The following is a 27,737-nucleotide window of genomic DNA, read 5'->3' as shown; positions in this document are numbered from 1 at the left end:
TACTTTTGTAAGCCTGTACATCTTGGGCATATTACACAAAGTATATTACACGAATACCAGAATCGCGAACAAGTGTTCGAGTCGTCGTTCCATGGTATTACGATTTCCATCCGGAAATATCGGATGCAGCATATGTTTTTACAACGGTACACAGTCGTCGCCGTGGGAATTTACGACGAAATTTGTAAAATAGAGGAACAAATTGATTCGCCGCGGAAAAGGAATCTTGTACAATTGAATATTCTCCCAGGAGCATCGAAGGTCCTGGAAATCTGTGCCGTAGCAGCCAGCCCACGTGTTCCTAGAATACTAAACCGGCTCGTCTGTTTCACGATTCCTTTGTCGGTGTGGAAATCGGTGGGCGCGTGGAAAAATCGCTGGTCCCAGGGAAAATCGAGGAACGAGCCACGTCGCCACCAGGTCATCGGGCTTCTATCCACGACGTGACTCGAGGACGCTTCCCATCGCGACGCTTGAAAAGGGGAAACGATCGCCCCGAGGGATATTTGCGTATCGGAGGAAAGAAAATTAAACTGGAAGCCCCGTGGACTAGGGAGACGCGTCGCGTGCCTCCCATGTCCACTGTACCGTGGAAAAATATCAACCAATATCTTTTGTTATTTCAATCTAGAGGCACTGTCGCGCGGAAAACTACGCGTTTTGAAAAAGCTTGGAAATTTCAATTGATATCTTTTTGGTTTCAAAGGTAGAGAGCTTCGGATGCAGATGAGAATATTAACAAATGGTCAGTTTTGGAAAAAAAAAATGCTTTAAAAGATGAAAAAATGGCCACACGATGGCCAGATGAAAATGGCAACGTGAGTTCGTGCTCGCCATCCATATGCAAATGCGTTAGTTATGAGAAATAGTAACTAAAAGATAATCCTAGTTACAATCGATAGATTTAATCGATAGGCTTAAGATGCTTTTTTGTTTTTATCCCTAGTTTTTGTAAGCACGTGCAATAAAGGTTTTTTTGGCTCACAACGGTGTGATAGATTTATCAATTCAGTAAGATAATAACTATTGTGATCCTACCTCTGAGTATAGAAATAACAACATAATTCTTCAGAAATTCTACTGCTAAATCACTCAAAGTTCAAAATCGAGCAAATCTACAGTATCACCGGATTGTTGCTACGTGAGAACAACAGCCAATAACGATCTCGTGGTATTTCGGATATGCTCGATTCCAAACTTCAATTGATTTTCTACCAGCAGAATTTCTAACGAATTATTTCATAGATGAGTCAGAATAAACACTAATAACGTTTTTTGTTCCTTGAGAGATGCTGTTAAACGCCCTGCAAGATTTTTTCGTTCGCAAGGAGGTCCAAAAGTGGTCATTTTTTAACATCCTCCTATGAAGTCGTTCGATATGAATTTTTATACGAGGCGATTGATCCGAGAGCTTAGATTGTAAGAAATTAGATTAGAAAAGAAGAATTTATGGTGAGTGAATCTGACTAAATGTATTATGCAAATGGTATCGCACTGTCATATTTTGTCATTTGTAATAATTTGTCATATGTAGAATGTCGATACGAATTTGTAAATTGTATGAAAGTTTCAAAAAATTGTTAATTAAATGATTGTTAGTATATCAGCATTTACTTTCATCATTTAAAGGCCAGAACTTTAATATTAGCAATCTGTTCCAGAACGTGCACGATTATTTAATTCAGAGAGCACAGTTGTACGTGCTGCACCACGTGCAGCATTTTGAACAATTTCAGCGTTATTAAAATGTATCTTAAAAATTACGTATCGTATTTTCATTTGTGAATCCTATTTTAAATTGATAGAGGTAGATATCAGTATATAACCGTATGAACTGATTACGTATGATACTAACTCTTTTTGAAACAATACGTTCTGTGTTAAAATTACAAACTTTTAGTTCTTTACAACCGACGGCGAGAAATAATTTTGTCGATTTTACCTGAAAAATGAAAACGATGAAGTATGAAATCAGTGTCAATGATCGAATGCGATATAGCAGAATCACGAAGCCAACAAACGCTATTTAAACTCGATGAGTCAATCGTAGCTTGAAATCGTTCGGATTCTGTCTTGAAACGTCTCGAAATTCCCAGTATATATCCTGTGGGATGAGTTTTAAATTATTCAAAAGCGCGGCCGGTCACGATATCTACGATCTAAACGCGAGATGAGTGGCTCGATTATTCCTTCTGTCTCCTTTATTAAGAAGTTCTCTCGGTCGTTGCGTTCGCGCGATTATCATCCCACCGAGAATTCGGGCATTATTGCTTCCTAAGAGAAGTCGAATCCCGTTAATTTCGAGCCGCTTTTCATACGACCGACTCGAGCCGTTTTCCATTTCAACTCTGTGTACACGGCCGAAGCCGAACGTTGAATTCATTTTCGAACTTTCGATGGTGCTCGCGAGTTGATCGAGAATCGTGACGACAGTGCAAAGAGACGAAGAATTGAGGAATCTCTTGTCTCACGGTGCTACCAATCTTGCTTATTTTATGTTTGAAAATGAAGAAAAAATTAATCGAAGATGTTAAACCGGATCTTTGACATTTGATTTATTTAAAGGACTAGTTTGTCAATTGAAAAATCTAGAAAAATTTGAAATTTTTACGTTACTTGATAACAGTAACAGAATATTTGAATTGAATAGAATATTCTCAATATTCAGAGTTTCTTTTTAATTTGACATTTAACAGAAGGTAAACAACTAAAATAAAATGTTCGAAATATGTTACATAAAACATATAAAAAGCATATTCGATGTGCGAAGCGACTACGTTAATGAAGATGAACAGTATAGAAATAATGAATACGGTGTCCTTTCGAGTTTAAAAACAGACCGTCGTGGTCACGTCGAATAGAACACAGTAGAGAAGATACGAATAATCAGACGCGGTGGAATCAGAGATAATGGACAGACAGTGGAAACGGCGTGTATGGGTCAGCCGCGTTAAAAAGGGAAGATCGGCTGGTTAGTGGAGAAGCACAAAGTCGTACAGTCTGGCATAGAATGCTTTTCACAGAGGTTACGGCTGATATAATCGCTTTGTTTCCCCATTCTTGTTTCGTGGCTTTATTAAACGAATTTAATACAAAGTTTCGAATTATCTTTCGCTACAGATCTGCTGTATTTTGAATTTATACAAGGGTATTGTAATAAACCGTGGAATATGTAGATCTCTCTATGAACCATATCGTACAGAAGTTTCGAGAAGTGAGAATTATCTTCAGTTTGATTTGCATAACTATAAATATAATAACACTGCTTTCAATTAGTATGAGAAAGTGAATGACTTTAATTGTATACGTCATCAGTTGTATTACTTTGGTTGCAAATGAAATATCTTTTTTAATCCTGAATTATAAATACACATTAACCTTTTAGATGTTAGGAATCATTAATATCATAAGTTTATCGCGAAGAATTTCTTCTTGTAGCAAAATTTCTTAGAAATATTTACTTTGAGAATGTAACAAACGAAACTTGTCCTATTTTCGAAGCTGCTTACTCAACAATTAATAGATTCTAAATGTACTTTAGACTTTTTCCTTATAACTATCTTAAGTGTAATCTTCTAAGTGAAATTTTTAGTATTTACGCTTTCAACTTGCACTGTTTTTATAAATTTTGCTTGTTTCTGCTTTAGCCTGTCGAATATAGTAAAAGACGATAATTCACAGCAACGATCTTCAGTGTAACAACTGTTAGTTCAAAGGAAAAATCAGTCATAATTAATTACTGGAACGATATTGAAGTTGGAAGGTTAATATTCCCATTAAGGATGCGATCTCTATCATAATTCCAAGAAGTTCGATAACTTTCTCTTATCGCGATCCCAACTACGGTGGTTCTTGCAAGACTGTCCTTTGACTTTCCGACATGATTTTGCAAGCAAAATCAGTTTTATCTACGGGAGAATAATTTTCCAACAGAAAGTTCCCGACCGAACATCGTTGTCCTAATAAAAATTTTCTCGCTAGGAAAGAAAACTTCGCCGTTTACCTTTGGCAATACATTAAAATTCTTCGTATTAAAAGAGATTCAGATAAGTGTTACGAAAGTTTTCATTTAACTTTTTTTAAGCAACAAAAAAAATCGTTTTGAACAACGCGATCATATGCCGAATTAATAAAATATTGTTTTTTTAAAATCAGCCTAAGAAAACGACGGTAAGAGGAAGCACCAACTGAGATTTACAATGCACGTAAGCTTTGCATCAAAAATTTCTCGCAGTTTTTCAAATCAAGAATCCGTACACTGTCTAAAGTACATATTTCAACTTTCCCTTCTTCGTGCATTAAAGAAATTCACCTTGTGTGTAACCGGCTGTGCGGCGAATGATAAACGAACCCGCTAAAAGTTGTAGGAAAAGTAGATGCCGCGGGGAAAACTGTGTAACGGAAACGAAAGCTGGACGTGGATAGGGTCAACTGGTATATTTACATAGTAGGTATATACCTACAGGATACGCGGTAGAATGTTGGATACGAAGGCAAGTTCTATGATTAAATATTACCGAGGATACGCTGTCGTCTCCGGTGAGGCCTTCTGTATCTAGAAAAGAGCTTCAAAAATCTCTTGGCCGCGTCTCAGTACGCCGCTTCTAATCTGCACGCCAGCCATTCTTCCATCTCACTACCTGTACCTATCTTCTTAATTCATCGGTTACATATTACAAATTCCGCTCTATATGCTTCTTTGTTTCCTTGTGTTACTATTATTTTTCAAAATAATATACCATGTAAAAATATACTATATGAAAATTCTTGCATCCTACATATTAATATACATAAAAAAAATTCTATCTTAATAACGATAAAACTAAAGCGCAATCGTTTCTCTAAACCATTTAAGAATCTTTCATATCAAATATTTCTCAATGCAAAATTCATTCGATCTTGAGTTTATGCTACCATTGAACTCCGAAAGACCCAGAATCCACAGGTTAAAGTTAATACCAACCAAGAAATCTCCGTGATACTAGATAAAAAATTCCATTCGAGCGTTGCATCCTACACATCATTCTCGAACGTCGTCCACATAAGACATTCATATAAAAACTCCAACCTCCTAGCGGTAAAAATTTCAACGGAAGGTCTTGGGAAAAGATGGAAGCGGAGGGCGCGAAAAAAGGAAGGTGAAGAAGGAACGAGCTCGTAATATCTCACGAATATTCTCAAACGGGCTGTAACCACGGGTAAAATCGCATTCAAACTTCTCGATTATCTTCCCCGGGAGTCGAAGAGCGTTACTACTACCCTCTGTGTTCCCTTCCCTCTATTTTTTTTTTCCTTCTTCCCATTCTTCGTCGTTCAGCAGAGCCAGCCTTGACAAATGTGACCCGATAAACGGCCGTTCGCTTCCTGTGGTCGGTTTTGAACTCGAATAATCGATCGTTTCCCATCGATCGTGCTTTCGAACAATCGCCTCGTTTTAATGCGACTCGAGGAATGCAAACGGTTAGGGTAGATAAAAAGATTTGCTTGTTGTGAAGGATGATTGTTTCCGGGATTCTGATTGGGAATAATGATGAATAGATCGTGCGTTTATGCATTTACAGGATCTTTAAAAATCTTTTTGCAAAAGTACATACATCTCAACACATTAGAGAGAAGATAAAAACTCCATTTCAGCTTTAATTTAAAGAAATAAAATTGTAATAAAACACTTAAAAATTAAGGCGCTATTAAAGAAAAAGAAGAATAAATACAATACTATTTAAAATTAGTCATTTGATTTCATTGAGTCAGAACAAAGAGGAGAATAAGATCCCATTTCAACTACCCATTATGTCATCAGTTCACAACAAGAGCCAAATCACGTAAATACAGGATACCCATTCAATTTAAAACAGAAAGAGATTCGAGGTAGTCTACTTATTCAGCGATCCCGAAGAAATCGGTGGTCCTGTCATTCAGCCTAAAATCAGGCCACCTATATCGCAATTTTAACGAAGTCGCGCATCTTCTGTTCCTTCTGATTCTACTGAAATTGATTTTATTATCTCCCAAAGGCTTATGTATACATCACGCGTTCCCATCAAGAGCACTATTCGGAAAGAACGGCTCGCCAAAATCGTCGCCCATTTTAATTTCACGAGTTCATAGTTATCCTTTGCACTATCTCTCGTATCTGGGATAAAACCTCGGATTCGGAATTCGATTCTAGTCCCTTAGACGCTTCCATTACGGAACGGCACAAATTATACGTTACTTCTGTTCTTATAGTACTGGAAAAGGAAAAACTCGTGTAACGTTTGCGAGAAAAGACTTGTCGCAATGGGAAAAGGATTCGAATGGAAATACATAAGCGAAAAACGAATCGTATTTGGAACATTCGAAAAGAAGAAAATGCACGGAGAGAAGCATCGTTTTAAACTATTAGGTATAAAGCTCGCAATAGAATAATCGTATAGTAAAATAAAATTTTACGACAGCTTTATATATCAATTCTAAATAATAATTACATTACTGTTATATTACTGTCATATCGCTATTATATCACTTGTAATTAAGTTATAATTGGAAAATATTTCTTAAAGAATACCCTACTCTTATTATTAAATTATTTTTTATTATTAATTTCTTCTTCCTTAAATCATTCTATTCTATTCTTAAAATATTTCCCTCTGCCCAAACTTTAAATTCCATCCTGCCGAATTAAAGGAAGAAATAACGAAACGAACGAACACACGTAACCATAAAGAACCTCTATTTCTCAAATAATTTTGCACCCCTCAAAACTGGTAAACTAGATTACCTTTTATCTTCATCGTCAAAAACTGAATTACTTCCTACATTTCTCGAAATAAAAAACTAGAGGATGGAATGAAACATTTTTACACGTTGCGCAAGCATGTCGAACATTGAATCAAAGGTGTCGCGTGCAACACGTTTTCCCTATCGCGACACGTGTATAAAGCACAGCTTTTGTCCGGCTCGTAATTTTTCGGTTTCATTTGGCCAGCCTCCAAACGGCTGCATATTGTGTCAGCTGAATTCTCTTCTCAGACACGCGGGAAATTGCTTGGCCGGAAACGACCACAGGGTAACACTCATTGTCCCCGCGGCATAGCAACCCGGAAAATCGTTTTAATTGGTTGCATGGACCAGCCAGAAAATTAGCCAGGGTAAGCACGCGAGGTAAACTCTTCACGGTTAATCCATGTCGCGATAACGATCATCGAATTTCTCCAACGGATAGGAGAAATAAAATATTTCCACGGTTCTGGTGAATGGGATCTAAAACAGTTCGAGTCTCTTCGAATTTATGTTGCGGTTCGCGAAAGTATTTATGGGAGATTATGTATTTATGGGAGGTTTGAAGATGCAAAAATACACAGAATATATAATATAAGAAAATATACAAAATATCCAACATATAATATTTTGTACAATATTTGATACATAAAACAATTTTCTACCTAAGTTCCGTTTTTCAAATTCTATTCATAAAAATATGAAATTCCACAAATATCCTCTTGAGCAAGATCTTCAAGAATTCTATGTTTCGCATTTATGTTCGACATGATTTGATTCTTCGTAGTGTTGAGGAATTTCGAATTTTCAAAGATTTAAAGATCGAGAATCTAACGACCATTATGAAATATGTAGTTCGTTGGAATCTGGCGAATTTATTAAAATCAAAAAACGATAGTCGATTTCGAGGATGTGGCGACGATTCCATTTCAGAACGATGCCACCCTGCAATTACTTAATTAGTTCCCGGGAAGCGATATTTAGGGAGAGCGTACTAATTCGCAAACTGGCGGCTGCGTGGGGAATTTGTGGAGTTTCATCGCGCAACCGTAAATCCCTTGTGTCGTAGAGATTCTAGAAATGCGCGAGTTAATTTTGGTCGCTGTCGTTGGGAGCGTTGAACGCGCTATGTGATAGAGGTAATGTTATTTCTCTAGGAATATTAGAATACTAAAGTAGTAGATATTGCCATAATTAGTATGCATTGTATCTCGGTGGTAAGATTAGGTAGGTTTGAAAGATTTTCGCGCTTGTATTTTAACTAATTATCGCTTTATGAGATTATATCAAATTAAAGGACGTGTACTGTCATCTGATCAGGAGAATAGTTCAATTTAATTTGTGAGATTTTCGCATCTGGGACCTCTTGTGCGATAATTTACTTTGTCATAATATCGGTAAAGCGACAGTAGGTCATTTTACAATTCTATAATTTCGAATAGACATTTTGTATTAAATGAAAAATTAATTTCGTTTGAATTTTGTAAGAAGAAGGTACACTGATAAACGAACTAGATGTGAAAAACACCTTCGAACAAAACCTACATTAAAAATTAAAGTTCCGAATCTTTTTGATAAATCCAGGCGAATAAAGATTATCAATTTAACAAATTGCACGTATAAATATATGATAAATCTTCAAGATAGTAGTATTTTATAAACATTTTCCTGATCGTTATAACGTATTTTACACATTTCCATATCTAATATCCTTCAGTTCTTCGCACGAAATTATATTTCGCCTTCATTCGACATTAACTCGCGTTTCCATCGTGCTCGATTCCATTTGACTGCGCGTATAGGATTTCGATCAAACGATTACCCTTTTTATTGCAGACAAGCGGACTATCGTTTCGTATTTCACCTTCCTTTCCCACGTTTATCCCCAATATACTCGCGTAAGTATCAACGCGGAATGTTCTAATATACGACGTTAGGATCGCGAGTATTCGCATTTACGAGGGTGAGTATGCGCACGCGGGACAATATTACATCGTACAGGTGCAACTGTGACATAAAGTCCCGGAGGATAAGTAGTTGCCGGAAGCCAAGCAGAAGGAAGCTGTCGGCGAAATGCAAAAAGGAAAGAGAACGACGATGGAATACATTTGCAAAAAGAGAACACCGTAGAAGAACGTAATTCGTACAGCGGAGGGGGGAAACGCCTTGGTACCAACAAGAGGTATTTTCAGAGGAAAAGCCTGGCTTTAACGTGCCGGAATTCTCCTTCAACATTTTACAAGGAGAATGGTATAACGTTGATGGATAAGAGGGTGAAAATGAGAAGGTCATGACGATCCTGTAGATACCGAAAAGCAAAGAATATCTTTTGTGAATTTTCTGAATAGGGCTAATCAACTTACAATAGAAGCGAAAAGAAATATGTTAAGCTGAAATTATAAATCGCAACTTTCTCTGACCATTTAGAATTTAAAACGAGCACAATTCAAATATAACAATCTAATTTCTTTGAGCATAATTCCATTAAGTTGTGATATTCTGCGTGAAAATAAAATATAATACTCATTGTGAGATGTCTATCAACCCGTAAACTAATTATATTGCTACTCAGACATCCAATAAAGTTAACGTTAATTTCCTTTCGTTCGACCATTTCAAATCGTTTAATTCGGAGAAAATGTACGACCACCGATGCTCAAAATTAACGACCAGTGGAGCGTATTCGCACGAATGGAGAAGTGAGAAATGGACACGTTTTGAGTGTCACGTTATCCCTTTTAAACCAACGGTATCAAAGCACGAACGAAGATCCCCTTAACACCTAAAACTCCACCGTCAAAGCAGACAAGGTACATCTGTGCAACGCAAGTATCCTTCCGCCTGTGTTGTGATCTGCATACAACGAAGCGTTATTGCGCGGCCCGGCTGGAAAATCCACCGTTAAATCTCAAAGGGTAGATGGCTCCTCGAAACTTGAAACCAAAAGGAAAGGTAAGAGCAAGAAGAACACGAAGCAGCAGCAGAAATTGGAAAGATGATGGGCAAAAAGCGAGAGCGGGGGCGAAACGCGGATAACAGAGCGCGCAAAAGTTGATCGAACGATCAACTGAGCTTGATAGAGCTCCAGAGAAATGGATGACGCGTAGATAAACAAAAATGGGATATTGCGTGAAAGATTATCTCTCCCGAAGCAACTGCATTCGTGTACAAACGAAATAGAGTTGAAGAATTTGCAGAAGATTATTAAATATGCGTGACGTATAAATCCAATTTGTGAATCAATAGCTGATTATCTGATAGATTAGCTGATAGACAGATCAGTAGCTGATGGCAGTGGTTGTAAATATTGGAGTTTTCAAAGCTATTTCTGTAATTTTAAGAACCTTAAAGGATTACTTTTACCTCTGTGAAACGTCTTACTTTCCATTTTATATTATATCAGAGTGAATATTAGACTATAAGTTATCAAAAAAAGACGATTAGAACGTGAAATTTGAAGATGGTCGCTTGTAAGAGAGAAGATTGTTACATGTTTGTTCGAAAGATTTTTTGCTCGTGTTTGAGATAACAAATGATTTGCACTTAAATCATCTGAACTTTGTATCCTACTTTAAGTTCTTCTTAAAACTAGTCATTCTTTCCTAGAGTGATTAAACTATCGTTTCAAAGAATTGAAACCTTTAACGTAGTAACTTATCCAATTTAGTAGGACTCGTTTCGAGTAACAAGTTCGAGAACATTGATAGAAATACGAAATCAATATTTCTTATTCGCTATTGTGTACAAGCAAGCAGGTAGCCAATAGTCAGGCACAAAATAACAAAGGAACAATTTTATATCTCAACGCTCTATCAACCTAGAAATCTTCCGATCAGAGATATTTATCTACATCCATTTTTAACATTTCCCCATCGACTTACCCAAGGGAGACGTTTCCCGAAATAGAAGACGATAAGGTGGTTCGAAAACGTTCCTAAAGCGAATGAAATCCCTGTTCTAAAAACAAACAACCGTCTCCGATACATTTATAGAACATATTCGTTCGTCTGTAAGAATCGAAATCGGGAACAGGTTGAAGCGGTGAAACCGTTTTTCCGGCAAGGAAGCCTCAGGAAATCCACTTTTCGTGCTGCTAGCCAAGCAAACATCCTGCTCTTCTATCCTCGGAAGACGAAGATCACTTTGGATGTAGTGTCTGCCTCCACGACCAGCGGGATGGTGCCTATTTGCTTTGGGAGTGCTTGTGCACCTTCACCATAGAACCAGCGTTTTCCTTTTGCAACCCTTTCATCATGATTCGTACAATGTCTTCTCCGAGTTTTTCGGTTTGTACGTATGTAAAGTTTTGTATGCTAATATTACGATATCGGTTGATAATAAAATTAATTTTAGCTTCTCCTGTTAATTTTGTTAACGATCGTTGTATATTGTTGAAATGAAGACAAAAAAATATCTCTCGATTAAGACGTGGCATCCTTTTTAATTATCCAATGAATTCTATTTTCTTTTATTCGAGAAATACGATGGTTTATGCTTTGCTTTCCCGTATTTGTAATAGTAAATTTTAAGAAATATCGTATCGTAATCTTTTTATTTGTAATCTTCAAAATTTGTTCAAGATTTATAACGAAATAACATTGATATCATCTGCAGAAAATCACGCTTACAATAATTTGACAGCAATAATCTAAATAGTTCCTATAGAGTAATTAAATCTTACATTTATAGATGTATAAATATTAAAAAATTGTATAATCTCGACACACGAGCTAATTAAACAGGAAACATTTATGAGGGAACTATCATTGAAACATTCTCATATAGGAAATAGCTCAAGTATAGACAAAGTGAAACGTACACGTAGGATAAGAAAAGCGAGGATGTAGGAAGATGAAGAGAAGCGAAAACTCAAACAGAACATTGGCTTTGCTTCCTTAGGGGACACGACTAATGGAATAAGCAGAATAGTAGAGGAAAGAACCATCAAGAGTGTTTTAGCAACACAGACGAAAATTGGACAGGTACTTTTCCTCCCAAGAGTACACATGGTACTGCGCAACCACATTTGTAAGAGAAAGTATACAGTGTATTTCATAAAATGTGCTCCTAAAATGTGTACATTCACAGTAGTAATCTGACGATTAAGAATAAAAAGAAAATTCATATTATATATTTTAAATCTCGTATAAGTTTGTTCAATTTTGATTCAAATAATTAAGTTTATTCATACATTTCCATTGAGTAAATGAACTCGACTCAATATTTTAATAAAATCATTAATATATTTATTAACGTAGAAAATATTAGAATTTACAACGATCGAATCCGCAAAGCTCGTAGCAACTATTTTCTTACTGTCTTAATTTCGGGTATTAAATTATATTCTCACGTTATGAGTAAACCTGTATATCCACAGAGAGCACCAATAGATGAATTACATAATTCAACGCAAACAAGAAATGTCTAAAATTGAATGACTGAACAAATTCAGGAATATAACTATTAATTGCTTGGACATATTTTGCAAAACACATCAACACGTATTCCTAACAAAGAAATCAAATATCGTTTCGTAATTCCGTATTCCTTGTTCGTAATAAGGATCTATTATAATGGAATTTTTTTCAATAGAAAGGCAAACATTTCATCATGACGTATATGTAAATATATTTTCATTGATGAGGAGAAAATGTTGCAAACACGTTTCCAAACTTTATCCGAAAATATATGTGACACGGTACAAGATAGGTACATAAGGTCTCTCATAATGAAGACAACTCTTTACGACTCTGGAGACAAATAAGAAGTAATCAAAAGGAATGTTGCCGCGTTCCTCGTTTATCTCTATGTTTCCGTCGTGGCGAGCTAAGTGAAAACCCACTCAAATATCTAACAAACTTTAAGAAAATTAGCTCTGCTTTTCATTTAAAAAAAGAAAGTACTATTTCAAATAAAATAATTCGCCAAAATTATAAATGAACTTATCGTATGAATCTTAAATCAGTTATTACACTAAAATAAAACCATAGGTTTGTCCAATACAAATTTTCACTAAAGCTATTTTCTTGTATAAAAACTTGAAATTGGTAAAAAATAAAATAAAAGACAGCGATGAAATTGTTACAGATTTGTATGAAAATTAAAAATCTTGTAATTCATTATCGAACTCGAAAGTAATAACGTTTACAGAACGTCTATTCAACATATAATTTCATTTGATTGAAACGTTCTCCTTTTTCATCGTTCCCCTTTTCACGCTCTTTACCTGTATTCCTCGATTCGCGTTCGAGAAACCTGTTTCTGTGGCAGCCAACAAGAAACAAAAGATTGGAGAAATGTTCATCACGAGCGAAGAAAGACGTTTACATATTTTTGAGATAGGAACGACAAGCGTGCAATATGCAACAGCTAAAATAGAGTGGAAAGAACGAAAGCTGCTTTGGATGGCGCAGCGAAAAATAATAAATAACTATTCCACGTAACGTTACTAAATAAAACACTAATGAAATTGATAATAAATTATGGTATCTAATTTCATAGTCTTAAAGTAGCCTTCCCTTTTGAATATTTCTTCTGAAATTAAGTAATTACGAGCTATAAAGTTTGTAACTAAATGTTAATTTCATACTCGCTCCTTTCAAATTCCACGAGCCGGTGTAAAAGGTAGGTGAAATTTATTATCTATTAATATAGGGAGTAAGAAATTGATACGTTATTTATCTCCAACAATTCCTATAAATATTTACGAAATATTTCGTACGACATATTTTACGCATCATGAATATAAAGGTAGATCTAAAGTTTATTAACCTTGTAATTAATTTCAATCTAGCTACACATTAATTCATATCAATATTAACATTTTCATGTCAAATTCCACTATTAATAATGCTTCCATCGCTACGTTTTAGAACAATCAATATGTCGATAAACTTGCGTTCGATCAGTTTAAATACGCATACGTAAAATTTCCCACAATAAAGGTATATATTTATCTCGTAAAAATGGAAGTTGGAAGATAAAAAAAATTTGTTGGAGAAGAAATCTTGTGTTACACCGTAGATACCCATCGATTTCTCCAAGACGGTTGTCGATCATCGTTATGTTCCGATCAAAATGTGGAGACATTCCGCGGAAAGAAGTGTCCATCTCGACATCTGTGGTCCGACCAATGAAACGAACGTCGAATAAAAGCGGACAGGTGGCCACCCTAGAGGCTCCAGATAAGCTGCGGATCAGGTTTATGGTGCTGACCAAGCAGATACATTTCAAGCAAAATGAACTTCTCGAAACTCGTCCCTTCCACGGCTGTCTGCCCCATGAACGGACCACACGTGTTCGGTTTCTGGACGCTATAGGGCAACGCGTGCCCTCCAATAATCGTATAACATAACATGCGTCCACCTTGTTAAAAGTCGAAGTAGGGAGTAGACAATCGACGTTTGACCTTACTCAAACAATTCTCATTTTCTCGTATCTTTTAAAACGAATTCCTAAATATATAGATAACTCGTTATTTGTTTTATCTACGTGTTCTTAGTTACGGTTAAAACATCACCTTTCACGCATAACACACAGTTTTCTCTTTAAACACATACTTTCCTTAAGGTACATTCACGCGACTTATACTATACGTGAAAAAGTATTTGCACACCGTTGTATTTATTGTGGAATTTTGATATTGAATAATTAGGTTTAGGTATATTACATATTATATCATTTTTAGTAGTAATTATTTAGTAGTATTATAGATATTTGAGTAAGTTGATTAATTCGGACAAAGTTTAAAGGTGAACTTTCGTTTCTTACCTATTTTTAATTTATTTATTTCAGATAAAGAGTTGTAGTGTATGAAACTTAATCTTCGATAAATGTATTTAATAAATTGCGGTATTATTAGTAAACAATTTTTAAGCTTTAGATTTACTGGTAATAAATCATTTCAATTAAAAGTAATTCCCTGAATCCTTTATGAGCACTGAAATGAAAAAGTGCGAAGGTATCCAGGCGGAAGATAAAATTATACACCGGAAATTCGAATTAAAAGTAATCACTACGTAGCAATCCCCGTAAAAATAATCGAATTACTCGGATCGTGAAAGGTTTTATAATCTCAGACTTAAATCGGTATTATTTTCAACTCGCTAAATCCAAAGAACCATTGCGAATTAATCAGTGTTTAAATAAAAAAAGAACGTATTGCGTGGAAGTCCGAAAAATTACATTTTCTCTAACTACGGCACCTTAATATACAATAAAGAAATTCACATGTTTCTCTACTTCTAGTTACAGAGAACAATAAAAAAAAGTTATGGAATAATCAACGTGAAGCATAAAAGGCGGAAAAAAGAATTTCACAAGAATCAGAAGAGGTTGCGTAAAGTATCTACATGAATAAATAACATTGTGGAGAGTTCCTTTGCAAACAATAAATCCAGAAAGAAATACTAGGCGTGATTCGAGACGTTCCTTTGTATCGTCTCTGCTGGCTGACAACAATTTGCATCAATAATATCGCTGGGAACGAGGGTTCAAAGTTTGTCCCGTGGGAGGCGTGGAAAGCTTAAAAGGTATTTCACCGCGAATATAAGCAATTACTAAAATGAATCGGGGGATAAAGGTGTACTTTTACGGCGATGGAAAAAACATTTTCGAATTTACTTTTTGTGAAATAAATGGAACGACACTGTGCGGTACAAGCCTTTCATATAGTTGCTCATATCGATATGAATTTTGATATGAATACTGATCGTGCATCTGTAATGAGAAATGATGTACATTTAAAGAGAAAAAAATATTAAGAGAATAGAATATATTATATAATAAATAAAAAAAAATACTAAAAGAAGATTTGTATCGTTAACTAAATTAGTTATAGTTTAACTCTGAATGTTTGCTTTACGAAACAAAACTAAACCTGTAAAATAAGATTAGACTAAACTACATTTTTATTGCGGGAACGTGTTTGATAAATTCATATCGCTCTCCTGAGGAGAACGGTGCGACATTAAAATAAACGAACCAGTTTCGTTTGATTTTGAGAACAAAATCGAACAGAAGGAAAAAAGGATGAAATGGACGAACGAAGGAGGAAAGGCAAGAACGTATCAAAGCTACGGGCCTACCTTTGATTTCAACGAAAATTAATAAATAACGATGGTATCAGTTTCGTTTCTTTTACATGACAGAACAGGAAATACAAGCAATAAAGATGCGAATTTATGGTCTCACTTCTGGCCTGCATTCCAAAGTTACGATTGCATACGACTTGCACGGTGCCTCACACTTGATGAAATCTAAATATATCGAGTTTCAATGGAAACAAAAGTTCTTAAAGCGATCCTCAAAAAGTAAGCGGCCTACTAAATTCACGACTGTCACGGTGAAAAATAAATTATCAATTTCACTCGAGCAACCTGTATCTTCAATATCTTTGCTTTCAACTATTTTATCTTTCATTCGTCTTTACTTTTTCATACTGCGTACTTCAGTATTTTCTACAAATAAAACGGTATATATTTTATCTTATTTATTTTGTTATTTGATCAATAAAATGCATTACACCAACGAAATAGCACTTTTTTTAGAAAACATAAAATGCGTTTAACGGATTGTTCATTAGGTTAATTGTAATTACGTGACGGAGCGAAGCAAGGTGTACAAAATTAAGAAGGACTACACAGAGAATGAAGGATGGAATGTTGAGAAGAGAAAGAAGCAGATGAAAGGTGAAAAAGAAAGGTAGAAAAGGATCCGGTGAGGCGAGAAGAAGGTCAGGCATGCAAATGCCGTGTTTTCCGGGACACCTGATGCAGAGTACGTGTACTCCCACGTAAAAACATCGACACTGCATCCTCGATTCTCCGACAAATCTCGTGAGAAACGCGCGTACAGCCTCTGCAAGAATTATCCTAATAGTTTCCACGACACTCTAATTCCTTGACTAAAGACGAGCGAGCTCGTACTACTAGCTACAATTACAGGGCTAAATTGTTCAACGTATAATCCTCGTTATTTAAGTTCTCTATGCATGTAATACAGAAATGCAACAGCTTGAAAAAGAAAACCTAAAAGTCAACAATGTAACTACAAAATCCTTCGAATAAAAAGTAACCCTCCTAAAATTACCATTATCCAAATTCCACTTCGAAGAAGGTGCCTCAAAAGATGAAACCACGAAATTGTCTGTAACGTAAAACATTCGGAGTTTATGAAACCCAGTGTACGTTGATCGAACGAAGAGCGTCGGTGGTTTCGAATGTGGAGCACGAGGGCGAGGGAAGGGCGAAAGTGTAGAGGAGACGCGTGGAACTAGCAAAGGTGCAGCCACGAGGTATGTAGTAGACCGGCGGTAGTGTTTTGTTTACGAGGCTTTTGTTCCGGCATGAGAGTAACGACCATTCGTTACCAGCCACTCGCCACTTCCGTTCCGCAGGTGAGAGAAAGCTCTCCTCTCGTCCCAGCCTTCGCGAATTTCCGCCTTCCTCTATTCGTTCGCTTCTTCTCATCCGCATCCGTTACTTCCGGGTGCGCCGACAAATTCTAATAAAGTCGACTTATTCCACGGCTACGCGCCTTTCGTCGCTTATTTCACGCATTCGACAGCTCAAAGAGCTTTTATGATCACTCCATGTCGTGATATTGTGCGTTTAGGGGATACGAGGCTGAGGGGCGCATAATATATGTGATACACGATTTATGACGCATGCTGCTCGTCATATCGAAGAAAAGAGTGGGATTCTGAAAGATTAACTGCTTCTTTGTCGACTGAGTGTTACGTTGAATCGTTGATAGTGAGTTTGGGAAGTTTGTTTTTGAACTGAATTAAACATTGGAGTTTGGAGGTGACAGTAAGTTGAATTAGTTTGCTAAGTAGTTATAGTTTTCAATGTGTCATGTGATTAAGTTATTCGTTAAATCTTTTACATTTGTAGCGTATTTTAAATAGACACTCCAATGAGCTGTTAAGAGAAATATTATACATAGATAAATCTATATTGTCCATGAAATGAAATTAATTGTATTGATAAACTAATAAGGATCAGTAGGAAATGAGTTTCGATTTTCATTCAAGGGACTTGGTTATGCGACTCTGTCCTTTTATTAACCTTTTATACATATGTATATACCGCTCTTTGTACGAAACACATTATCGAACATAAACTTGAATTGAAGCTTACATCAAAATTAAATAGGTACACAGAAACTTGGAATGTTATGATTGCACACAACAAGTATATACGTTGTGCTTTCAGACTTCATATTCACTTATAGTTGCAATATACACACAAATGTATTAAATTGCATATTTCAGTAACATCAATTTACCCAACTGGAAGTGTGGATGGAAATAAAGGAAACTTATATCACAGTTATAACTACATACATACTATCTAAATCTAATATCTGTTCAGAAATTAAGTTCTTAATCGAATGTACAAAATTAATAAAAATTTAATTAATGCCCACTATTATGATTTCATTAGTATTATAATTTATCATCGTTAATTTTTTCTAATTGTTGCTTATCGTTAATTTATTATCATTCATTCATTATAATTTATTTTTAATAAAGATAATTAATTTTGAACAGACGGTTTTGTCATTCTCTTTCCCTCACTTTTCCCCTTGGCTTCCTTCCACCTTTTCCATATGTATAAAATATATAAAAAATATATAAATATATATTATATATAATATATAAATAGTAATAATAATATATAAATATATTATATATATAATATATAAAATAAATGTAAAAAATATGTTATTATCAGTCGAATAACGTTCCAAATTAAGAATAATAATAGCAGCCGAACAAAGTCCACCTGAATCTATGATTTTTCAATTTCCATCCTCTCTTACCGATCTCCTATATACGACTCTTTTTCTCTGTTCATGGCACGCAAGAAACTCCCATAAAGTTAGCTCAGGCGGCAGCTTTTCAACGCGGAATGCTTTTAAATGCCGAAGCTCAAGCATAAAGTTGCTTTCCCCTGTTTCGCACACTTCTCTCTCTTCTTAATATCGCTTTGCTGCTTTGTTGCTTTCACACGACTTGGTCGAATTTTCGTTCTCGAGCCTTAATCCGATTTCACCGGCTGAGATTCCACTATTTATTAATTTTTCCTCGCGAGAAGCCAAGGCCAGTATATGTGGCCACAGGGGTTCGTGTGATATTACTTAAATGCGAATAATAACGAAGATTAAAGCGCACTTTATACGTGGGATATATCTACATGGCTATTTTCACGCCCGGTATTTTTTAAATCCTAAATTAAAAATATTGAATTATGCTCTGTGAAATTTCCAATTAGTTTGTTTGTTCTATTCTTTATTTGCAGTCGCATCGACTGTGAAGTCACTGGCGACTACTTTGCAGGTTCAACGACACATGTATTATCAATGTTTTACTCGCGTACAAGGATTCTAGTACTCTAATTCTAGTGCATATGGACCACTGTTTTCGGCACTAGTACATTAGTACTCTAACGCCTTAGTGCGTACTAGCGGAGTGAACAACAATGATTTTGGGGGACATGTGGAGAACTTAGTTGGGTGGATCCCGAAACACCACGGACCGAGCTCAAATAACTACAATACAACTACGAATAAATCAAGTTGTAGAGATGCTCCAGTTAGTATTTTATTGAAAATCAATTAACTTAATTTATGGAAGAAGGAAAGTAAAAAGAAAGTTTAACTAATATTACTACAAAATTAATGTATCACTTCAAATTCCTTCCTCTTTATTTTGTAAAATTTTTCTTGCAAAATTGTTTGTAAAATATAAATTTTATCGGGATTTGTTTAATCAACGGTAGCAATTAAAGGCTGAAAATTTATCTATAAAAAATTTATTACAAATCTATATTTTTTAAATAAATTATAATAAATCCTTCGATTTCTTTCTTAAAGAACTTCGTATAGACAAAAAACAAACTCGAAGCTGAATTATCTTGGACAAACCAACGCTCCTGTATCACGTACTTTTATCAAGCTGCTTTCGCCGACCACAAACTTTTAAATGCCAAATAAAACGAGAAATGGCCACGAAAATTCTTGAAACGGTAGAAAAGAAGAACTTGCGAGGGAAAATAACGGTTGGTCCGTGCTCGATTGACGGACATCGACGAAAATGGTTGTGGCAACGACAAAACGGGCCAGGAAATGGATATACGCGTGAAGAAAATGATAGGAGAAAAAAGAACGAACAATATATATTTACGTGTGTGTGTGTGTGTGTGTTTCATTTTGTGCAAGAAATATCGCGAGTATCCACGACTGTTTTACGAGCACGCTCACCTAAAAACGAAATCGCTTTTCTCCCGACAATCATCCCTTTCCACGCTATTTTTTCTTATTTGCAGCGATGGAATCCCTTGAACCGAGGTCCATAAAAATACGATCAAATAGAACTCGATTATTAGACAGCAGATATTTATGAAAATTTGTATCTTTATGGATAAAACTAAAGATATGGAATCTGAGTACAGATTTGTTTCGTCCTTTGACCGGTACCTGTTCTCTATGATTTTATTCACATTGGAATTTATCTGAAATATGAGGAGATCACTGTTCGTAAAAAAACAATATATATAATTTGATTAGAAAATTATCGCTCTTGAATTTTTACCTGGTATTCTTTAATTTTCATTATCATCTAAAGATACTTTCGTTATACTTTATTTTCCTATTATTTATTTCAGTCTATTTCTAGCCTAATTCGAACTCCTTAAAATGCCTACATTTCCTGGACATCAAATTAACGAAATCAATGTTATTCTTATCATCGCACGAAATTTACTCGGAGCGCATCTGTTGCATAGATTGCAATAATCTGCATGTCATATGACAGATTAATCTTGTCTGACTAGTGTAGAAGATATGCAATTGGGCAGGGTTAATTACATTAAGGTGTTACACAGTGTAATTACTATCTGTCCAACTTGTTATAGTGGCTGCTGCGCGCTAATTGATTGACATTTTCGAACTGGTTCTGATACGATTGGCGTATACATATACATATGCATATATCTTCAAAGTGAAGAAGCAAAGGAATAATTATGTTCACAAATTCATATTACTCGCGATCAGTTACGAAAATTAACTTTTTAGTTGATCATTATTCTATCTGCTAAAATATCTATAAGAATATATTGTTGCGTAGGATGATTAATTTGTTTTTTTTTCACAGATAAGAAAAGAATGTGAAAAATTATATAAAATCGTTTAAATGCTTGACTAATTCTCTGCTTCAGCGGTGTATTTAAATTTTAATAAAAAGTCCCATCAACTTCTTATTTAAAAAAAACTCAGAATAGTCAAAAATAATTTTTCTTACAAAATTACGAATATTGTAAAAATCGCACGAGGATATATCTTAGAAATTATTAATGGATTACGATGTCTAAAAAATGTAAACTATCATATAGTTTATACACGCGCAAGAAAATCTCTGTTTAGAAACAGAAGGAAATTATATGTAGAGAAATCATAGAAAATGATTACGGAAACGTGTTACAGACATGTCTGTGACCGAGGCGAGATATATTGGGCACGAAACGTGCCGGGAAAGTATAAAATGTCTGGAAGCTTGTTCTCACCCTTTCTCCTCTTCCCGACAATCCCCGCAACTTTCACTACGTATGGTTAACCCAGCTTGTAATATATCGCCTACTTGTTCCACGTACAACATCAACCCCCTTGTCTCTAACATGTGTATAATCCTGCGGTTTATCAGTCTGCTGCTCCCCGATTCATATCCCCGAGGCTATCTTGCGAACAAACTATGATATTTCACACAGCTTCTATCACTTGCTGACTACCTGTGATAGATTAGCTGTTGTCCTTTTTTGACATATTCTTTTTCTTCCTCAAATTTTGCATTTTTCTTGATTTTTTGAGTTCTCGTGATCGAAATATTTGGAATAACTCCACGAGAATTTTTATTTCCTTGTAAATGATGGAGTAGCTTATATTCGATAGGAAAAAGTATTTTCATACTTACACGCGGTTTTTATAATTTGTATAATTTTTATCTTTGTATATCGATCAGATATTATTGCGATAATAGTATGTCGTTAGAAATGTAAACTGTACTTAATGAAATAAGCCGATATATAATTATTCAAGTGATTCCATAAAACAGAATTAATCGGGTTATTGATTATGTCTTACGATTAGTAAATTCTGTAAGTTGCTGTTCAGAATATTAAATATAATATTTCATTTAATATTTCATTTTGAATGGAGTTGTGTCTATATGCATATCGTCCTTGTACTCATAATGATGGAGTCATCTAGATTAATTTATCCATTCTGCTGTCAATATACTTTTACACTTCAGATATAAGCTATTACAAGTAACAAATGGATATGGTAATCGTAACTGGAAAGAAGTTGTCATAATTCCATTTTATTCTCCCCAGTGACGAATTGCATTTACCTTGATTGAAGTATTTATGCCATGACTATGTTTTACGGATGACACGCGTGCTTCGTCATCATGATTCAGAATCGTAAAAATAATTCTATCAGGGGATGACAGAGATCGTCCGAGTTGTTCCAGTTACTTTAAAATCACGCCCAAATATGAAGTCATGCTTACAATCTGAACAATAAACCGAGAGTTATAATTAGCAATAGACCTTCGATACAAACATTGTAAGTCAATCATTTTCGTTGAATATAAAACATAAATTCTGTTCAACTTTATCAAAACACATTCATTTTTCAACACAAATCTGTTGTCCAAACTTGCTGAATAATTTAAATGAACTGCAAAGCCAAGTGCCAAGAAATACTTAATATTTATATATTTATGTACATTCGTATTCGACTTCGGCACTAAAATATTAAAAACTAATTTATTTAATCTACTACTAATTTATTTAAAGGAAGAAACGATTTCCATTAACATCAACATATTTTATTTATCTGGTCACAATAATTTTTATCAGAAAAGAATCATCATGACACTTCCGATACTCTGAAATGTTCACTTCTAAAAACTAAACGTTCCTTAAACTATCCTCTCTAACGTACGTCAAAACATGTTTGTCAAAAAACATCAATTTTTATAAATCACCCACTCAAACTTACCTATTCGATCGACCGAAAAAGTCGATGGAAACAATCACACTTACATTTCCAATTTCCGGGAATCGATTATCCAGCAAAAAGCAGGTCAATTCGACACGAAATTCTTAGTACGTCACCGCTCTCACGGCCATTAAAATGCAACAGGAATCCACGAGTGGAATCGATTAGCCGACACACGCCGCATGTAAATTCAGCTTAAGCCGTGACTGATCGATGAGTCATGCCGAATTATTGGACCCCATTGCGATTACGAAGTATGCGAGGTTCGATCGACGCCCACATCCGGCACACACCAAAGAAAAAACAACGAAATTCGAGGCACATCGTGTCGTAAAACGTTTCATCGGGCCAATCCTTTGCGCAACCTCTTCCTTTCTGTTCCAGCCGACCCCTTTCATTTCGCGCTTCGCTCGCTAAAATTTGTTAGCGAACAAGCTTCAAATTAATGAACGCTCTACTTTTCAGTGACAGATACGAAAATACCAAAGTGATCGTGTAACGTGAACCTCGGAACGTTCTTATTTGTTAAAGTAGATTCATCATCTGTCGTGAATCCGGAAATAACGTGCTACGAGATTAAGTATTACTCAACGCGAAGGTAGCTGACCTGAAAAAGTCGCGCCGAATAAACTTCCGTAAGTTGTGGGACAGCTTTTAAAAAGATGCTTCAGTGGTCGCTCAAAGTAACGTAGGGTAATGGATATTTATAGTGATGCAATTTTCCAGAGGAATTTGGTTCGGAAAGCACTTTCGGATATTAATGTGCGTGAGACGTTACTGAACGTGAATCTACAATATTTCATAATAAAAGATAATAATGTTAAATGTAGTCACTGCGTGTGGTCTTAATATGCATATTGATCATATCGTCAGACGAAAATTATTAGAAGATTCGTTAAATGTAACCTTCTATGAGCATAACTGGAAAGAATATTAGTTGTAAGAACATTATTTTAGCGCATTCCCGCGTAATTTCCCCTCATCACTGGAAAGAAACTGTCACTGTTAGTTCGTCTCCGATTTTTAACTGACCTTGCTTCTGCTCATAAATTTTAATCCAACCGACCGCGACGTCTCATTTATTTCTAAAGAATTACGCTATCAATCGTAACCGCTACGGCATCTGGCGTGTTCCGCTATTCCCCATAATGTTCAGCTCGATATTTTTTCTCTATTTGCCTGTTGAATATCTAAGTTCTGTTTTACAAATTTGAAAACTTTTTAATTGAAGAATTCTAGAGTTCAAATAACTTTTTTGATAAAAGTATAGCGACGTAAGATGGAATTCTTAAGCTCATCATTACTCTTATGTGATTACACTTCTATGAATTTGATATCCTAATAATTTATAATATTCAGAAATTCTTCTATAAAAAGATAAATAATATAACAAATTTACACGTTATTTCTGAAGGGAATTATAAACATTTCGTAATATTGAAACTGAGCTTGAACATACATATAGTTTATTCATCTCAAAAATATTAATAAATATTATCAGCTCTACTTTTTTAACAGTACAACTGAAATGAGATATTTATGAACGATATTCGTCATTATCAAATCTTGTGGCAAAAAGAATGTTTTACATCCGAGACCAATTTAATAATTTAATGAAATGGCAGATATATCCTTTTCGATTAAGAGATATTTATACTTCTAGTCGTCATTGTCTTTTTAATGCATTATTTCTCTTGAGTATGAAAATGTAATCGAGAAATCGAATCGAAAATGTAATGTGGAGAGCGTGCCGGAGAAGAAGAAGTAAGGATTTTCTTTACGATCGGAACAACTGTCGAGCTGGTCGTGTAAACTAAAACATTTTCGATGCAAATTTGTAATATTTCAGTTCCTTATTCGCGACATTCTCAGGAAGCAATTCTCCTCGCTGTTTCCTAAGGTAAACAGAGCGACAATAAAACAGTTTTGAACGCTTTGTCTGCCAGACAACGGAGAACCATGTTTCATATTTTTTTACTACCGTGTCACTAAATTTCACACCATTTTTCGATAACAATTCGGTAAAATTTAAAATTTGAACATGTGTAAGAAAAAATATTATGTACAATTGCACCAAATAAAGTAGCATATATGTATTTTGTTTTATTCTTAGAAAAGATTAGACGTAATGGATAGAACAAATATTTTCAACGATTAACTTTAGTCTAACTTGCTGTCTATCATCAAAAGGAATATTGACTATCTTTGAGGATATAGAATGCCATTGAATTTAATTTCAATCGGTCAAACTCTCACAGCGATAAATCAACGTGGACGATGCTCCTCCAGTAATTTATCTATTTCGTGTCCATATTCTACTGTTTCGCTGAAATGTACGCTGGAAAGATAATTAAACCAATAGCAGTAAATTTCTATTTGCACGGTTCCTGAAACGCATCCAAGTATATTCATTATCTTGTTGCAAGAACAATTTCATGGAAAGATGAATGAACCACAATGAATTCTCGGATCGTTTCTTTCTTTTCGTTGCGACGACCAATGCAATTGCACGTGGAATTAGTTTCCAGCTTATCGAATAAATGTATTGAAAATAAAAACTAAACAATTATCTGTGTCCTCTCTAAAAGAAAAAAAAAGAAAAGGGAATTATTCACGATCCTATTATGTACTATTAGTGAAACTATCTTTTATTATAAAAGAATATCTACATTTACGTTAATCAATATTTTAAAATATCAGCGCTATCATTAAAAAAAAGAATTTTTCAATATAATTGGCGTAATCTTTTAGGCTATTATCCCTTACGTTTCAATTTAGCTTAAAAGATAAACTAATATCATTCATTCTAATAATAGTATTTCTATTCTATTACTGTAATTTATGATATTTTTAATTAAGTCTATACTTCTTTGATAAATCCCTAAATTTTATCAGAAGTTCTACAATAATTGTAAAAAATTAGTCGTTATAATTAAATATTCTCAATTATCGTTTTAAAACAGTAGGGAAGAAAAATGAAACTGGGTGGCAATTGGGTCTGACCAATGACGCGTCGTTAAATATTGACGAGACAGTGATGCAAAAAGCAACCGTTCACCATGGAAGGTGGAAGAAGAGAGGCGGATACAAATGAGGCTATGGGGATGAGAGTTATCTCGCATCCTGCGGGAGCTATTCGTCCCTTTTCACCCCGCTTCCTATACTATAACACCACCGACACAGCCGACCTACCCTCTTTGCATCCGCCCCTGATAAGAGAACCGGAAACTCACCGAGCGGCTGAGTCTTTCGAGCTTCCGGATAACGCGATGCTTCTTGCGTTCGTGGATTATCGACTTCGGATTGTCTTCGAGACAGTTCCTTAGAATCGTGTCTATGCATCGCCACAAAATCGCTTGGGAAATTAAAGTATGAATGCGAATCGTTCATAATCTTAAATTATCGTTGAAATGATTTTGAACACTGCGATTGTTTTCTTGATACAGACAACGTGTTACGTATTCAAATTTTATAATTAGCTACTTGGAAATTTAATAAATGTTAACGACAAGTTAAAAAACTAAATCTATTTTGGTTAAGAAAAAATATGGTATTTCAACCATAAACTATTTTCAGAATATTTCTTCAAACATTAATATAACATGTAGGTTTCTTTAATTATTTAAAAAACTTGTTAAAAATCTACTAAAAGTTCATATATATATACATATATATATTATACTATACATATTTTTATTTATTTATTTATTGTTGAAGAAATACTCGTATAATAATCCGATACTTTCACTTTTAGTGAAAAGATATTTAAAACATGGAGTGATATCGATTTAAGTGGAAACATCATCGTGATACGTCCTTTTTTACAAACTTCCTTCAATATCTTGAAGAAAGGAATATTTGTTTCATTTTTAATATATTCGTCGATACAGTGACAATATACGAAAAATGAAAGAATCGACAAATTATTTCTTAACGATTCAACTGTGATTCCTCAATTTTATAACGACTGATCAGAATAATATGGAATGCCGGAAACGAAATGAAGATCTGTATAAAAACGATTCGCCGGAATGAAATATCTGCTGAATCTGAGAAGCGACTCTTCGGGTTATGAAATTCTTAAAGGAGGAAATAAAGATATGCTGATGATCATAAAACCATTTCAAGATATTAGGGCTTTGTAATCACGATCCAAGCAAGATTTTTATTAAATCCTTCTTTGGGAATCTCCATTCTTCTTCGAAACTTGCTTCGCATTACTGCTAATATTTTACCTCACTTCATGAAAAATGGAAAATTGCTCGGAAATATGAAATAGTTTCGTGAAAATTTACAACACCATAAAATTGTTACAATCCTGTATTTATCATACTTTCCCTTAATAGAATTGCTATTGCAAATTGTTCTTAATTCACATTATACTGCTACGTTAAAAAGTGAGAATTATTTAAAGAAAACTCATGTACGATATAGGATAGAAGAATATTATTTTGTTATTATCATCTTATAGACGAAGAAATAATTTGAAATAATCGAATTTGTCGTTGTTACTCATGCAATAGCAGGGTAACTTAAAAATCAAAAATAAAGATCCTAACTTCGTGTTACATCAACTTCAACGAGATGGTCCATTGAGAATGGCTGGACGATTCGTTTTTACGAGTGACCGACCTCACTTAAGTAAGAAAGAAGTCCGCGGGTTCGGAAAGAATCACTGCACTTTCCACATTCGACGGAAGAAATTCGAGCTATAACTGAATTCAAAGGAGCTATCAGTACGATAAACAAACTGTTCATACTTTACATACATTTGAAAAAGTTTTGGTATCAACATGAAATACATATAAATGTAATAAAATGTAAATAAAGTGTAAATAAAACGAACTACTTCAAGTTGATAGAACAATCCTTTTTAACTTTGCCCTTTCCATTAAAATTCCTCTTACTTCTCT

At 34.8% G+C, this 27,737-nt stretch overlaps 1 protein-coding gene across 2 annotated transcripts in view; it reads right to left on the bottom strand.

The window, feature by feature from the left end:
- The window catches only part of LOC126863966 (collagen alpha-1(XVIII) chain), a 344,993-nt gene that overhangs the window by 295,044 nt on the left and 22,212 nt on the right, over nucleotides 1-27,737 (bottom strand). The gene's annotated exons all lie outside the window — the stretch shown is intronic.

Source organism: Bombus huntii, chromosome 3 (assembly GCF_024542735.1).
Source record: "Bombus huntii isolate Logan2020A chromosome 3, iyBomHunt1.1, whole genome shotgun sequence".
In the NCBI taxonomy this organism is placed as follows: Eukaryota; Metazoa; Arthropoda; class Insecta; order Hymenoptera; family Apidae; genus Bombus; species Bombus huntii.
This window is presented reverse-complemented; position numbering and strand designations above follow the sequence as displayed.